Source organism: Lissotriton vulgaris, chromosome 9 (genome assembly GCF_964263255.1).
Source record: "Lissotriton vulgaris chromosome 9, aLisVul1.2, whole genome shotgun sequence".
NCBI lineage: Eukaryota > Metazoa > Chordata > Amphibia > Caudata > Salamandridae > Lissotriton > Lissotriton vulgaris.
The window spans coordinates 294260848-294278545 of NC_141697.1; positions in this window are offsets into that span (position 1 = coordinate 294260848).

Genomic DNA, 17698 nt, shown 5'->3' on the forward strand with positions numbered 1-17698 from the left:
ATGATGTCACATATTACATCATTCATGACATGGTCAGTGACATCACTGATGACATCACTGATGACATCTCAAATGACATCACTGATGACATCTCAAATGACATCACTGATGACATCACTGATGACATCTCATTTGACATTACTGATCACATCACTGATGATATCATTCATGTGATAATACGATGAACCTCTTCAGACTCTAATATAACCTTAGATACAATCAGTGTAAACAGACACTCACAGACTGTCACTCATCCATGGAGTTACTCACACTCTTAGTCAGTCATGCAAAGAATCAATCACACCTCCATTTCCTCAACTATACAGTTATACAAACTTTACTTATTCAAACATATACTAACACATATTTACTCTCTTATACAATCCCTGATACAAGTTCACAATGATCCATACAGCCACTCACACATTCACTGGCTCTTATGCACAGTTATTTATATATGTCAACTCTCACATGTACTGTGTTTTACATATGTACTTACTTTGACATGTAGCACTGAGATATCCATTCACTCACCAATACACTCATGCACACAGTCAACCGCCCATACAGCTGTTTCCACATGCACTTTTGAAACCATACATCTAGTGAATCAACTGCTCACACATCTATGCACAGAGTCATACACCTCCCAGCCACCCACACACACACTCAGTCTCCCATACAAATACTTGGGCAACCAATCAATAACCCATATAGTTACTCATATAGCTACTTATCAACACATGCAACAGTTTACAGAACAACAGACATAATGATGCACAAATTAAGACAGTTTAGTCACTAACCCATGCACTCAGTGAGACACATTTAATCACTCACTCATACAGTCAGTCATGCACCTACTAAATCCTTCATCCAGACACTTATACATCCACTCATTCTTCAATATGTAAGACATATTTTAACTTTACAGAAACATACAGTCACTGGATGTTGTCATCAGTGATGTCATTTGAGATGTCATCAGTGATGTCACTGACCATGTCATGAATGATGTAATATGTGACATCATCAGCAGTGGATTGCGGGTGCGCGATATATAGTTAGTGCAACTAACTATATATGGAATTTCAATGGTTTTGTGTGAGTAAAATAAGGTTTTGTAAATGCGAATTCCTAACTATATATGGTCTATAACCTATGGTTTTTTCAGTGAATGTTCAAGGTTTTGTAAATGCTAATTCCTAACTATTTATGGTCTATAACCTATGGTTTTTTCAGTGAATTTTCAAGGTTTTGTAAATGCTAATTCCTAACTATATATGGTCTATAACCTATGGTTTTTTCAGTGAATATATATATATACATACATATATAAACATATATCATCTGTATTTCTATATAAATACAAACATAAATGCATGCATACATATACTTATATGCATACAGATGCATGTTATTTACATGAAAGTTGAAAAAACACTAATAAAAGCAAAGCTAAAAAGCCACCTCATTACAAACAGAATGGCTTTAACTTAAACGAGGGCGAGATCTATTGCATTTTCAATGCTTGTTTACTTTGGTTCCATCAAGAAGGCATTCAGATGTGTCACACATTTGCCATACATTCTGAATGTTAGCACTCTAGTTGCACATTAGATCACTGTAGTAAAGCTACTGCTCACCAGGGACGTCTGCTGCTGGTATTCAAAGTGCATGTTTCAGTCTGCATGTCAGAATTTTTTTAATGAAATAGAAGAGGATTTGAGAAGTCACTCAAAATGATCCCTAATTTTTCTTTCTGAAGCACTAATCATACTTTCTAAGGCAAAATTAACCCCCTCATGTTGTTCCTTTTTAAATTGAGTGTTTTCAGACTTACCACTTCATTCCAATCAAGATGGCTTCTGGTGTGCCATACTTTTGTCATAAGTAAGACTGTTAGCGCTCTAGTTGTTCTTTAGAACACTCTGGGACATTCTGTCATTGGGCTATACTTGGGGTACATCTGGGTGATATTTGGGCTACATTTAGGCTCTTTTGTCTCTGGTGGCCATCTTGGGAGACTGTATGTCAGAATTTTTTAATGAAATTGAAGAGGGTTTGAGAAGTCACTCAAAATGTGCCCTCATTTTTCTTTCTGCAGCACTAATCATAATTCATATGGCAAAATATACCCCCTCATTTTGTTCCTTTTTAAATTAAATGTTTTAAGAGTTACCACTTTATTCCAATCAAGATGGCTTCAGGTGTGCCATACCTTTGTAATAAGTAGGACTGTTAGCGCTCTAGTTGTTCTTTAGAACACTCTGGGACATTCTGTCATTGGGCTATACTTGGGCTACATCTGGGTGATATTTGGGCTACATTTGGGCTCTTTTGTCTCTGGTGGCCATTTTGGGAGACTGCATGTCAGAATTTTTTAATGAAATAGAAGAGAATTTGAAAAGTCACTCAAAATGTGCCCTAATTTTTCTTTCTGCAGCACTAATAATACCTTCTATTGCATAATATACCCCCTCATTTTGTTCCTTTTTAAATTAAATGTTTTAAGAGTTACCACTTTATTCCCATCACGATGGCTCCAGGTGTGCTATACCTTTGTAATAAGTAGGACTGTTAGCGCTCTAGTTGTTCTTTAGAACACTCTGGGACATTCTGTCATTGGGCTATACTTGGGCTACATCTGGGTGATATTTGGGCTACATTTGGGCTCTTTTGTCTCTGGTGGCCATTTTGGGAGACTTCATGTCAGAATGTTTTAATGAAATAGAAAAGGATTTGAGAAGTCACTCAAAATGTGCCCTAATTTTTCATTCTGCAGCACTAATCATACTTTCTATGGCAAAATATACCCCCTCATGTTGTTTCTTTTTAAATTAAATGTTTTAAGAGTTACCACTTTATTCCAATCAAGATGGCTTCAGGTGTGCCATACCTTTGTAATAAGTAGGACTGTTAGCGCTCTAGTTGTTCTTTAGAACACTCTGGGACATTCTGTCATTGGGCTATACTTGGGCTACATCTGGGTGATATTTGGGCTACATTTGGGCTCTTTTGTCTCTGGTGGCCATTTTGGGAGACTGCATGTCAGAATGTTTTAATGAAATAGAAAAGGATTTGAGAAGTCACTCAAAATGTGCCCTAATTTTTCATTCTGCAGCACTAATCATACTTTCTATGGCAAAATATACCCCCTCATGTTGTTTCTTTTTCAATTAAATGTTTTAAGAGTTACCACTTTATTCCAATCAAGATGGCTTCAGGTGTGCCATACCTTTGTAATAAGTAGGACTGTTAGCGCTCTAGTTGTTCTTTAGAACACTCTAGGAGGCTGCAGTAGAACACAAAGGAATCAACTGACAGTCTCTGTCCTTGTTGGATGTACATGTTTTACTGAGAATGTCAGACTTCATTTTCACATGACTGAGAAAGATAATGTGAATTTACAGAAAATATGCTTTCAGTTTAGCTTATAGATCCCCTTCCAAACCACTGTGGGAAAATCATGAGATATTAGTTTTCTTTCAAACAATATTCATGATATCACAGCAGAAGGTTTTTCACATGGTAAAATCACCTTAGAACCCACCACAATTCCTAAAACGAGTATGGTACCATCAACAAATGATTTATAATGTGACTAAAGTCCTAAAACCCTCTATTAACTACAATGCTTTTTAATGAGGTGCTATCATGTATATTGGTCCCAAGATGGCTGCCAACACTTCTTGGATGAAGTGCTGACAGCCAATCAGATCAGATGTGTGGTTAGGCTCCGCCCAGATATATATCTTTTTTTGAACCTAAATTACTCAAAATCCACTGGAGCACATATATTGAGACCTAGCAAAGGCACATCGGGCTAACAGTCCCTACAATTTTGCCATGTTTCGTGCAAATCCATTCAGCCGTTCGAGCTAAAAGTGAGGCCAACCGCCCTATGGAAATTAACATGGGAAAAACGCGTTTTGGGACCCCCCTTTTTTCTCGGCCCCCCCTTGATGAAACCCCCCCAAATTGTCAGGGGCTGCTCAGAAACAAAATGTTCCATTTTCCTGAAAATTTCAGCCAATTCCGTCCACAAACGCCAAAGTTATTAGACATAGAATTTTCAAAAATCCCATAGAGAAAAAATCCTAACTATATATACCTACTGGCGACCGCCAGTAGGTAATATATATATATATATATATATATATATATATATATATATATATATATATTCACTGAAAAAAACATAGGTTATAGACCATATATAGTTAGGGATTAGCATTTAAAAAACCTTATTTTATTTGCACAAAACCATTGAAATTCCATATATAGTTAGTTGCACTAACTATATATCGCGGACCCGCAATCCACTGCTAATGATGTCACATATTACATCATTCATGACATGGTCAGTGACATCACTGATGACATCACTGATGACATCTCAAATGACATCACTGATGACATCACTGATGACATCTCATTTGACATTACTGATCACATCACTGATGACATCATTCATGTGATTATACGATGAACCTCTTCAGACTCTGATATAACCTTAGATACACTTAGTGTAAACAGACACTCACAGACTGTCACTCATCCATGGAGTTACTCACACACCTAGTCAGTCATGCAAAGAATCAATCACACCTCCATTTCCTAAACTATACAGTTATACACACCTTACTTATTCGAACATATACTAACACATATTTACTCTTTTATACAATCTCTGATACAAGTTCACAATGATCCATACAGCCACTCACACATTCACTGGCTCTTATGCACAGTAATTTATATATGTGAACTCTCACATGTACTGTGTTTTACATATGTACTTACTTTGACATGTAGCACTGAGATATCCATTCACTCACCAATACTCTCGTACACAGTCAACCACCCATACAGCTGTTTCCACATGCAGTTTTGAACCCATAGATCTAGTGAATCAACTGTTCACACATGTATGCACAGAGTCACACACCTCCCAGCCACCCCCACACACACACACTCACTCTCCCATACAAATACTTGGACAACCAATCAATAACCCATACAGTTACTCATATAGCTACTGATCAACACATGCAGCAGTTCATAGAACAACAGATATAATGATGCACAAATTAAGACAGTTTAGTCACTAACCCATGCACTCAGTGAGACACATTTAATCACTCTCTCATACAGTCAGTCATGCACCTACTAAATCCTTCATCCAGACACTTATACATCCACTCATTCTTCAATATGTAAGACATTTTTTAACTTTACAGAAACAGACAATCACTGGATGATGTCATCAGTGATGTCATCAGTGATGTCATTTGAGATGTCATCAGTGATGTCATCAGTGATGTCACTGACCATGTCATGAATGATGTAATATGTGACATCATTAGCAGTGGATTGCGGGTCCGCGATATATAGTTAGTGCAACTAACTATATATGGAATTTCAATGGTTTTGTGCAAATAAAATAAGGTTTTTTAAATGCTAATCCCTAACTATATATGGTCTATAACCTATGGTTTTTTCAGTGAATTTTCAAGGTTTTGTAAATGCAAATTCCTAACTATATATGGTCTATAACCTATGGTTTTTTCTGTGAATTTCATTGGTTTTTTAAAAGCTAATATCTATAGCTGTAAAATATATTCTTTATTAAGTGACGTATCACGTAGCCCGTGAGACGCCTCATGATGCATCGCATAACCGTGACGTATCGTCTCTGCAGCGCAAACCAAACCCAAAACGTAAGCGCGCCAGAACACGCTTAAAGATATATATATATTTTTTTAACCTTAATTAGACAAAATCCACACGTGCACCTATCACAAACGTTCAAAAAACACAATATGTCGGACTCCCGTTACGCTGCCGGTTAGCTGCCCGGTTAACGTACCAGGAAGCACCTTTTTTTTTTTTTCACCCCCCAGGGAACTTTAATAGCCCCCTCATCAATCCTAGGGGTTTAGGAGGGGTCTGCCTTACCCCTTTCATTCATTTACACCTTTTTTTTTTCCACCTCTTGTCTCTCGATCCCACAGAGAGACAAGATGGCGGCCGCTCCAGACTGTTTACAATGATAACAGCCAATCAGCTTCTCCTCAGACTCCCGTTACACTGCCGATTAGCTTCCCGGTAGCTGCCCGGTTAGATGCCCATTTCGCGTACCAAGACGCGTCTCTACGGCGAAAAAATCGGATTTTTTTGTTTGTTTTTTTTTGGCCCCACGTGGCTTTATAATATCCCCCTCATCAATCCTAGGGGGTCAGAAGGGGTCTACCTTGCCCTCTTTCCTTCATTTCCCCCTTTGTTTTGGCCTCCTCTTGTCTCTCGATCCTACCGAGAGACAAGATGGCGGCCGCTCCGGACTGTTTACAATATTGACAGCCAATCAGCTACTCCTCAGACTCCCGTTACACTGCCGGTTAGCTTCCCGGTTAGCTGCCCGGTTAGCTGCCCGGTTCGCGTACCAAGACGCGTCTCTACGGCGAAAAAATCTGATTTTTTTTTTTTTTTTGGGTTACACTGCCGGTTAGCTTCCCGGTTAGCTGCCCGGTTAGCTGCCCGGTTCGCGTACCAAGACGCGTCTCTACGGCGAAAAAATCTGATTTTTTTTTTTTTTTGGGTTACACTGACGGTTAGCTTCCCGGTTAGCTGCCCGGTTAGCTGCCCGGTTCGCGAACCAAGACGCGTCTCTACGGCGAAAAAATCGGATTTTTTTTTTTTTGGGCCCGGCGTGGCTCTATAATATCCCCCTCATCAATCCTAGGGGGTCAGAAGGGGTCTACCTTGCCCCCTTTCCTTCATTTCCCCCTTTGTTTTGGCCTCCTCTTGTCTCTCGATCCTACCGAGAGACAAGATGGCGGCCGCACCGGACTGTTTAGAATGTTGACAGACACCGGAGAGCCAATCAGCTTCGCTTCGCAAAGTTCCGATACGCGAAAAGTTCGCGAACCGGAGCGCTGCCCGGAGCGCTGTTACAGATATATATCTTGATTTAAACGTTAATTTCTCAAAATCCACTGAAGCACATATATTGAGACCTAGCAAAGGCACATCGGGCTAACAGTCCCTACAATTTTGCCAAGTTTCGTGCAAATCCATTCAGCCGTTCGAGCTAAAAGTGAGTCCAACCGCCCTATGGAAAACTCAATGTTAAAAACGCGTTTTGGGACCCCCCTTTTTTCTCAGCCCCCCCTTGACGAAACCCCCCCAAATTTCCAGGAGCTGCTCAGAAACAAAATGTGCCATTTTCCTGAAAATTTCAGCCGATTCCGTCCACAAACGCCAAAGTTATTAGACATAGAATTTTCAGAAGTCCCATAGGGAAAAAATCCTAACTATATATACCTACTGGCGACCGCCAGTAGGTAATATATATATCCCAGCAGATCCCGGCGAAATTTGAAACGCGTTGTGTTTTTTCTGCAGCAGTAAATTGGATTTTCTTCTGCAACACTCCAAGGTCCATTTATCTCTCTGTAAGTTCAGAAGAATGTGGATTGGAGAATATATATATGTGTATATGTGTGGATTACTTCACTGAAAAAAAACAAACGTTACAGTGACGTAGTTAGGTTCAGGATTCAATCGTACAAAGTCAGAGAAATTCTGCTGTTATAGTTAGTGAGCTAACTACAACTCGTACCCCCACAATGCACTGATGAAGACCTCACATATTACATCACATTATTAGTAACATTGTTATTATTTTTGTTGTTGTGATTGTTTATTATTATGCCTTTTTCACAGTTCCTATAAGCCAATTGTATATAGGCTGTGCAGTAGGTGCAGAGTAGAGTTTGTGGTGTTGGCCCAGACCTGCACTCACTCATCATGGCAGGTAGTCTGGCTGTAAACAGTGCATAGTTTGCTGAGCTATCTGGACACAAATTGTGCCCTGCGGCCATGCTCTGCACCCACTCCTATTGTTTTAGAGCCAGCTACACCTGGGATTTGGCATTGTGCAATGAGTGCTGAGCACAAACACTAGCCAGAAAACCTTTCAAATCAGAGTAATTTTGGATATTAACTTGTGCCTGTTGATGAACAGTGAGCACTATCCTTTTGCAATCCACAGATGGAAATAGTTACTGCTAGGTTCCAAAATCGATGAACTTTCCTCGAGTTAGTAAGGTGAAGGAAAGCCAGATGCTCACTGTGCCCAGCATAGAGTCAGAAGTCATTGGAATGCTGAGTGAATTACGAGGAACTGGATGAGGCAATGGAAGCTAACATGGTGAGGAATATGTGTAAATCAAAGGTGCGGGAGTCGCTGAGCTTACATTTGACAGTGATTGGAAATAAAATCAAATACCCAGGAAAAACCCTGAACCCCTCAGTGAAAAAGAAAATATCAGCCCCTTGGTTCCTAGATACACTAAAAGAACACCTGGCAGAGATCAAACTGTTAGAACGTAAGTGGAGATGAAAATATGATAACGACTCTAAAGTGAAATATAAAGTAGCCAGGAAATCATACCACTCCTCCATCAACGCTGCCAAAACCAACTACTTCACCTCCCAAATTGAAGCAGCCAATAATAAACAAAAAGAAATTTTTAAAATCGTCAACAGCTTCACGAAGTCCAAAATTGTAACTCAGGAAATTCCTCCCTCCCAGGCCTTGTGTGATGACATAGCCAATTATAAAACAGAAGGACCAAGGGCAGCAGACCAGGTCAAGTACTACGGATCATTTAGTTCTTAAGTTATAATGGTGCAATCTCTTCCAACGTCCACTGCTGTGGGATGTGGCAATTATTGAAATACAAAAAACAAAATGGAAGGTGCACTCGAATAAAGTCAATAGAAATAGTAATTTTTAGTAAATTCTTCTTTATTCAGAAAAGTGTTCGTGAAGCATAGGCACAGCCAACGCGTTTCGTTCCTCTTTTTTTGCCTTTTTAGGAACTTCGTCAGGGCGAGTTCATAGGACGGAAAGGGACTGGACTCAAAAACCAAGTAGGATTAGGCCGGAAGTGATGGTCTGTTCAATGGACCAGAAATAATGTCCTTGATTTAGATGAAGAGCACCTCACTAGGCGAAGTCTCAAGCGGTTCTTGGTGGTGTGGTGTAGTCCAATGTGAAACAGAAGCTAATGACAGCCCCAAAACACGAGTCACATTGAATTTATCAGGGTCATAACGTCTCCAAAAAAGTTCAGATGTGAGTCCAGCGGCGCATATGTATACTTCTCATGTTAAGGAAATCCGAGGTCTCGAAGTTAATCGTGTCACCCAACCGCCATCGGTCCGGTGATGGCCTGAGTATGAGCCCAAGTTAGCGGAAACTGCACCTTTGATAGGGTAGCAGCTCCTGGAACCTCAGCATAAGCGGCCTTTTGCCCAGAGATTGGAAATAAAATCAGATAACCAGGAAAAACCCTGAACCCCTCAGTGAAAAAGAAAATCTCAGCCCCTTGGTTCCTAGACACACTAAAAGAACAACTGGCAGAGATCAAACTGTTAGAACGTAAATGGAGACGAAAATATGATAACGACTCTAAAGTGAAATATAAAGCAGCCAGGAAATCATACCACTCCTCCATCAAAGCTGCCAAAACCAACTACTTCACCTCCCAAATTGAAGCAGCCAATAATAAACAAAAATACATTTTTAAATCGTCAACAGCTTCACGAAGCCCAAGATTGCTACTAAGGAAATTCCTCCGCTCCAGGCCTTGTGTGATGACATAGCCTATTACTTCACTCAAAAGGTAGACATTAAGCATGGGCGAATTTTGCGAATCTCGCGTTCGCAAATTTTGCGGATTTGCGAACTCGCAATTCGCAAAATCCGCGAATTCTCGCGAATTTGCGGATTTTTTTTTTGTGTTCACGCGTGTTTCTGCCATTTCGCGAGGGTTTTGTACAATTTCGCAAAACGCGAACTTACCTGTCGGGTCGCAAGTTTTGCGAACTTGTTGTTTCTACGTGTCCAGCCTGTTTGGGACACTCTTCTTCATCACTGCCACTGTCTGTCACCACTGCCACTCTCTGACTACTCATGCCACCCTCTGGCCCACCCATGCCACCCTCTGTTTCATCACAGCACCCTCTGGTTGTCCAGTCAGTGTACATTATTGTGGCAAAGCAAAGCACACCTTCCCTGCCTCAAGTGACCTGAATTAATTTGGGGCTGATTAATGTGTCACAGAATATTTTTTTAGCTGGCACCTGCTTCCTTAGTGCTTCCTGATTAGTGATCTTTTGCACTTGCTAAGTGCTTTCATTGTTGCAAAATTAGTTACAACACCTGCCCTGCCCCAACTGACAATAATGAATTAGGGGCTGATTAATGGATTTGAACTTCCAGCCTGGCTCCTGCTTGTCTCCCTTAGCTGTAATTCAGGACCTTTGTGGCATATGTGTAACTATTCTGAGGTTCAGAGCTGGGTCACATAATAGTTGCAAGTAGGCAACTGAACTCTGGAGGGGCCCCTCAGGAAGCACTACAGGAAATGGCTACTAATGATGAGCCTGAACTTTTGAACCTGGTAAGTAGTTTCAGTTTTGCTAAGATCGTATTTCTGCAATTTAGCGCTTATTCGCGGGGCGCGAAGTTGTACTGGGAAGCCGCGAACTCACGTGAACAGTGCGAGCAAAATCCGCTGCTCGCGGATTTGCGGATTTTGCGGGAGATTCGTGAATCTCGCGGATTGCGAATTTACCGAAAATCCGCAAAATCCGCGAGCGAAACGGATTTTCCGCCCATGCTTAGTAGACATGCTTATTAAAGACTTCCCCCATGCGGGAACAGCTGAACTTGAGATTGAAACTGTCCCTAACCCTCATCAACCCAGATGGGAAAAATTCAGCCACATTAGCCTTGATGACTCACTACAGGGAATCTCTGCCCTTAAATCAGGTTCCCCCACTGACCCCTGTACCCCTACCTTTCTGAAATCCATAATACAAGAGGTCAACCCCCATATCAATTCCATCATTAATTCTTCTTTCCAAAGAGGGGAGATTCCTTCTCAGTGAAAAGTAGCGACAGTAAAGCCTTTACAGAAAAAAGCATTACAAGACCCTACCATCTTATCCAACCTATGTCCCATCCCTCTTCTCCCGGCCATTTGCAAAATCACTGAATTGTTTGCAAACAAACAACTAATGTCATATCTTGAAGAAAACGACATCCTTCATCCATGTCAAGCTGGCTTCAGGACCCACCATTCTACCGAATCTGCACTCTTGTCATCCTCCGAAACCATACGTGCTGCATTAGATCAGGGCAAACTGGCTGTCCTGATCCTTTTAGACCTCTCTGCATCATTTGACACGGTGTCCCATGCTATCCTTTTACACCGCCTGACCAATGCAGGCATAGCAGGAACTGTGTTCGAATGGTTCAAAAACTATCTAGCTCACAGGCGTCAGATTGTCAGGTTGGGTGACTTCTCCTCAAATTTTTTTTATCAAAACAGGAGTCCCGCAGGGCTCCAGTCTAAGCCCTACCCTCTTCAATCTTTACATGGTCCCCTTACTAAAATTAATCTCATCCTTCAACATAAGTACTGTCGCCTATGCTGACGACACTCAGCTTGTTCTGACCCTTGATAAAAATCATTCTAACGCAGAGCAAGTACTGAAAGATTGTCTGTCAGCCACCTTCAATTGGATGTCCCTCAACCATCTAAAATGTAACTCATCTAAGACTGAGATTATTCCATTTGGTCCTAACAACTCATTCTCCCCTCAAGATTGGTGGCCTGATAAAGCTGAACCCCCCCGTAGACCATTAATTCCGCCCGAAACCTTGGCATAAAATTTAACAATACCCTTACTTTCAACCAGCAGGCCAAAGAAGTAGCAGGAGCATGCTTCGGCATCATTAGAAGCCTTAGAAAATTCTTTGACTTCCTTCCTCTGAGTGCCAGACGTACGGTAGCTGTAGCCCTTATAACATCAAGGTTGGATTATTGCAATAGCCTCTATGCAGGACTAAACAAATCTGCCCTGCATAAGCTACAAATGGTCCAACACGCAGCCGCCAGACTGGTCCTCAGACTGCCTAGGAAATCCTCAGCCTCCACACCCCTGAATAATCTACATTGGCTTCCAATAAATAAGCGCATCCTGTTTAAGGTCCTTACCATCACCTACAGAGCCTTTTACCATCATGGTCCACTCTACCTGCGCAAATACTTCAGACAATACCAACCTTCACGATCTCTCAGGTCCTCCACTGCCAACCTGCTGCATGTTCCCAGGTTTAAGATGACAACACGAGGAGGTAAATCCATTGCAGTCATTGGAGCGAAAGCATGGAACAAGCTACCTCCATGTCTGCGTCAATCCACCACTGAACTAAAATTTAGAAAGCTTTTAAAAACATGGATCTACTCCCTGCCCACCTCTGAATGCATGAGGCTCCTAGGATATGCTGCGTAGACTGGTAGTCTCTACCATCCTTTCTGCCTCTCTCCGCCCTGATGGAATCCAAGCCCCAAGATACTCCTTGGAGTGGTAGTGCGCTATATAAGTGCCGTCTCACTTCACTTCACTTCACATTTGCTCCTGGTGATGTTGTCCACATGATTGTGCAAATCAGAGTGATGGGATGTTGTGACCAAGTATTGCTAGACTACTGTTGATCAGTGATGGATTGTGAAGAGAAAGGTGAAGTGGGTGGATTTAATAAGCCCTATCATGGCATGGAGGAGTATGAACCATTTGTTGAATTTTTGTTATAGGCATTCTTTTAGGTGTATTATCCTGCCAAAGATTTTGGTCTAGAGATGTTCCTCCTTTGTGTACCAAGCACACGTGGTTCCACCCATCTGATGTTTTACTGTGCTATTGTTCAACATTGTTGCACTTGTTTATTTACTTCTTCTTTTCTTGCTCTGGTGATAATTTTGTACGTAGAATATTTATTATGGTCAGTGCCACTGAGAATATCGAGCAGGAGAGCACCAAATTATGGAGCAGGTTTTAATAAATTATCGGGAAAGAAAAGGCAAAGTATACGGTTTAATGCAGCACATTATTTATTATCAATTACTATTTTGTACTTTTTACACCTGATAAGACTTTGTGGGCAAATATTGCACCTCGTTAGTACCAGTTTAAGAACAAAATACAGAAATAAGCAACTGAAAAAGGACCAGTTAGTTTTTGTGAATGCCCTTCCACTACCTGAGAACATGTCAACATGTTTTTAGCAACTTTTGATCCTTGTGAGCTAGACACAATTTTTTTTTGTTAAAACTTGCAGATTGTCACAATATTTATGTACAAAATATCAATAATAATATGATCTGTAATGTTGTGAAGTTAATTATATGTAGGGAAGTATTAATTTACTATTTTAAGCTTACCATTATATACATTGAAGATTTATATGTTGTCAACGTACAGCTATGTAGAGTGAAGAATAGAAAATCTCTACTCTTCTGTATAATCGTACTATCTCAACATAATAGTAGTCAATATTATGTTTACGATATTTTGGCTTGATGATGATTAAATTTCAATATTGTCGGGGAATACTAGGGACTCCCTTAAGTACATTTCTTCTAAATTGCTGTGGCTTCCCAAGTCATCTTTATAATATCCCTTTGCATTAAATTACTATTGCATCTCAGATATGATCTCTCAGTGTTCTTTAAGGATGACTCTCATTCCTCACAGAAATGATCATCAGTGCCCATCATGTGCCTTCACGTAGACTCTAAGCATGACAGAAAAAGTTGTTCTCTGTGATGTTTGTGCCCTTCCTTTCAGATTGCTAGATTGTGACTCCTGCATTGCTAATCTCGTTATTGTCATTTAACTACTCAATTTCCAACCTTGAACTGTAGACAATTACCTATGTTTTGATGCTTGAAATAAATCGTGTTATTCTGGATAAATGAATTTATTTCTTCCTTTCCTAAAACGAAAATCATAGATGTCAATTTGTAGTAAACAGGAGTGGTGACTGGTACCGATGGTGTAACCCTTGGTATCCCTGTGTCAGGGGTCATAAAGGGAGGAGCAGGAAGCCAAAAATAAATTTGAACAATAAAAACCTTGTTTTCTTTCTATATTTATAACTTGCATTCCATTAGTACATCAGAGATTAAAAAGACTCTTGAGCCATTAATGGTCTAAGGTTAATATAAGGGGTCAATCATGTTATGCCTTTGAAGGTGAAAGGGTGTGTGATATCACTTTATCTACCCATGGTATTTTGAAGAAAATACATTTACATAGAAAAGTTGTAAAAACAGCTTGAGCATGAGCAGCCTTGCAGTTTCCCAATTATATGTCCACATCTATGCTCAACTGGATTTCACAAACCAAACTGACAAATGCACAGCACCTCATATTTGAGTCTCTACTGCAACTGTAACAAGCACTGGCAACACCAATAGAGTTTGTGGCTGCAAACTTCCTAACTTTGCAAATGTTTGTTTTCTTCAGAGTACTTTAGCATTCCAAGATGGAATCCTGTCCTGTGTGTAGGCATGTGTGCAGATATGCAAGTGGGCGTCTTTGAATGTATTTTGCCTACTTTACATAAAAACGTTCAAAGAAAGCCACCCATGTATGCAAATTTATCCACACACCCACAGGTGGAAACTAGGACTGCCTTTGTAATCAAGGTTTACACATTTTGTTTGCAGGTGGTCACCCTTGCAGGTGCATAGACGGCCACAGTGAAATGTGTTTTAGAAAACTTTATCGCAAAAACCAATCAATGGTTTTTGTGATATTATTTTACAAAAATCATTAAGCATTGGCCAAAAATCCATTCCGCCTGCGAAATTTGTGGATTTTCAGGAATTATGCAATCTGCGAATCTCGCAAAATTGCTGAAAAATTCGCAAATTCGCTTGCGGGGGGATTTCGTTTTTGGGGATGGCCAGCTCACTCAATGGACCAAAGTTAGTTCAAGTTCAAGTTCAGGAATTTGTATAGCGCGCTACTCACCCAGAGGGTCTCAAGGCGCTCGAAGGAGGGTGTGTGCATTACTTATCGAATAGCCAGGTTTTTAGCTGCTTTCTGAAGGAGAAGTGGTTCTGTGTAAGGCGGAGGTGAGTGCGGAGAGAATTCCAGGTTTTGGCCGCTAAGAAGGAGAAGGATCTTCCTCCCATGGTGGATCAATGGATGCACGGAATTGCGGCGAGGGCTTGGTTGGATGATCGTAGTTGGCGGGTGGGTGTGTAGAAGGACAGTCATGTGTTGAGGCATTCGGGACCTAGGTCGTAGAGGGCCTTGTGTGCGTGGGTGAGGAGACGGAACGTTATTCTCTTGTTGACGGGGAGCCAGTGGAGGTCTTTCAGGTGACCGGAAATGTGAGCTTGCCGGGGGATGTCCAATATGAGTCTGGCTGAGGCGTTTTGGATGCGTTGGAGTTTATTCTGTAGTTTGGCTGTGGTTCCGGCATAGAGTGTATTTCCATAATCCAGTCGGCTAGTGACCAGTGCGTGGGTGACTGTCTTTCTTGTTTCGGTGGGGATCCAACGGAAGATTTTTTTGAGCATGCGAAGGATGTTGAAGCATGAAGATGAGACGGCGTTGACTTGTCTGGTCATCGAGAAGGAGGAGTCTAGGATGAAGCCCAGATTACGTGCGTGATCTGTAGGTATGGGTGCTGTACCCAGGGCCGGTGGCCACCATGAGTCGTCCCAGGCAGAGGGGGATGATCATAAGATGAGGACTTCCGCACACACGGTCACTGGAGGCAAATCTTCTGGCCCTTTACGCAGCAGCAGTGTAGGAAAAACACTATACATTTACCCAACGAGGTAGTACTTACGGATTAGCCAGTAGAAAGTACTCAGGTTGAGTAGAGGTATCGCACAAATCGGTGGCCTCTTCTTGGGGAAAAATGCAGGGCAGAATTCATTCTGGCACGATGCTCCTGTCACAAAATTAAACCTCAACAGGAAGCACTTACAGATATGAATAAAGCAGGTGCCCGAGTTGAAGCTCAAATTAAGTAACACATTAATCAGCAAATAAAATCGTGAGCTTCGTCAAGGCTTGGCAGGTTTACTTTCTCCCCATATCTACCATCAAAAATTAGCTGTGATGCTTGATGGAGGCCTTTGCATCCTTCACTTTGCACGAGCGCAATCCTCGTGCAGTTCCTGTGACCAGGAGATACTTTCTCCTCATCTGCTGCTCTGCTGCTCTCTAACCTTTTATAATCAGGAGAGGCATGTGAACTCGCCTAGAAGCCCCGCCCGTTTGGCCCCACCCCACACACGAGTGGTGTGCACTGTCTTCCCGCCCTTTACCCTCATGTGACATAAACATGGGTTTGCTCCAGTAAGGGTTGGCGAAGCTGCTGATGCCAGTAGCCGCTTGACAGCTGCGCTGCTTCAAGCTTTTACTTTCTCCCCGAAGACCTCTCTACCTTGCGCTGTGGACAGTATCCCTCCCAGTATTGATTTTGAGGGTGCTGGAGTGAGACGCAATCCCAATAGAGAACTGCCGAACCGGTGCTTGCCCTGCGAAGTGGGAGGTACTGCCCTCTTACACAAGCCACCCCAAGCAACATGCGGTGAGCTGGGATGGCCCTCCATCCTCAGCAGCCTCCCTTCCTCCCCTCCCAGTTACTGGATCTCCCTTGTCAACGGCCTGGATGTCCGCACAGATTTTCACAGCTCATAGACAATTTGGCAGTACCACTTAAGCAGCTCACATTCAAGTCTGGATGGGGCAATGTCTAGATCTGCCTTTACACAGTTCAGTTACAGCCTTGCAGTGATCCGGATGACCAAGATAACCTCTTGTGGCTGTGGAGTGAATATACTACTGCTGTGGCCTTCACTTTGTAGGGCTGCACGTGCTGCACTACACACCAGGGGCCAACTGTGAGTGGAAGTGGGCTCTGCCTACCACTGGCTCCTGCATTGAATGTACCTCATTATTGGCCTTGGACAATCACACTAGGGGCCTCTGCGTGTCCCCATTATCATTGCCCTTCCACGCTGGATAGGCAACCCACCAAATCGCTATAGACTGCCTTACCTTCAGACGTGAGGAGAGGGCAGCTCATGCTGCATTGTTGTGGTGTACTTCTAGACACCCACAAGCAGGCCCACTTTCTCTGTTGAATTAATTTTACTCCTATGGCTCTTCCATTTTTGTTCCAAATGGTCACCTATGCACAGGAACACATGGAGCACCTTCGCACCAGCAGAATTGGCGTATCCTTCGGGCAATCCCAGAGACCCTGAGTCCCTTGATGACAAATTGGATATTGTCCTGACAGCTATGGAAAAATCCTTGGTCTCTCTGGAATGCAAAACAGACACTGTAGCTCATGACCTCACGCTATTGCACTGTAAGCTGTAAGGATTCGGGTTCTGAAGGAGAGGGCAGGTGATGCTGGTCGTCCCTCAAGGTGAAAAATATTCGAGTGATTGCCCCCCCATAACCATGGAAAAATAGGAAACAGTGGGTATGTGGGATTGTCCCCCACACAGCTCTATCATATTTCCAGCAAGGAAACACCCCCCCACCCACCCACCCCTGGAGCACGACCATTAGTGTTTCATCTACTGCATTATGGACAGCTCACTCAAGGGACTCCGGCGCTCTTCGGCGTGATGGCAAAGTTACACACACATGGCCACTGGAGACAACTCTTCTGGCACTTTACGCAGCTGTAGTGTAGGAAAAGCACTATACATTTACCCAACGAGCTAGCACTTACTGATTGGCCAGAAACAGTTTATTTGTGGAAATCCACGCGTTCGCAAATTTTTCACAAACT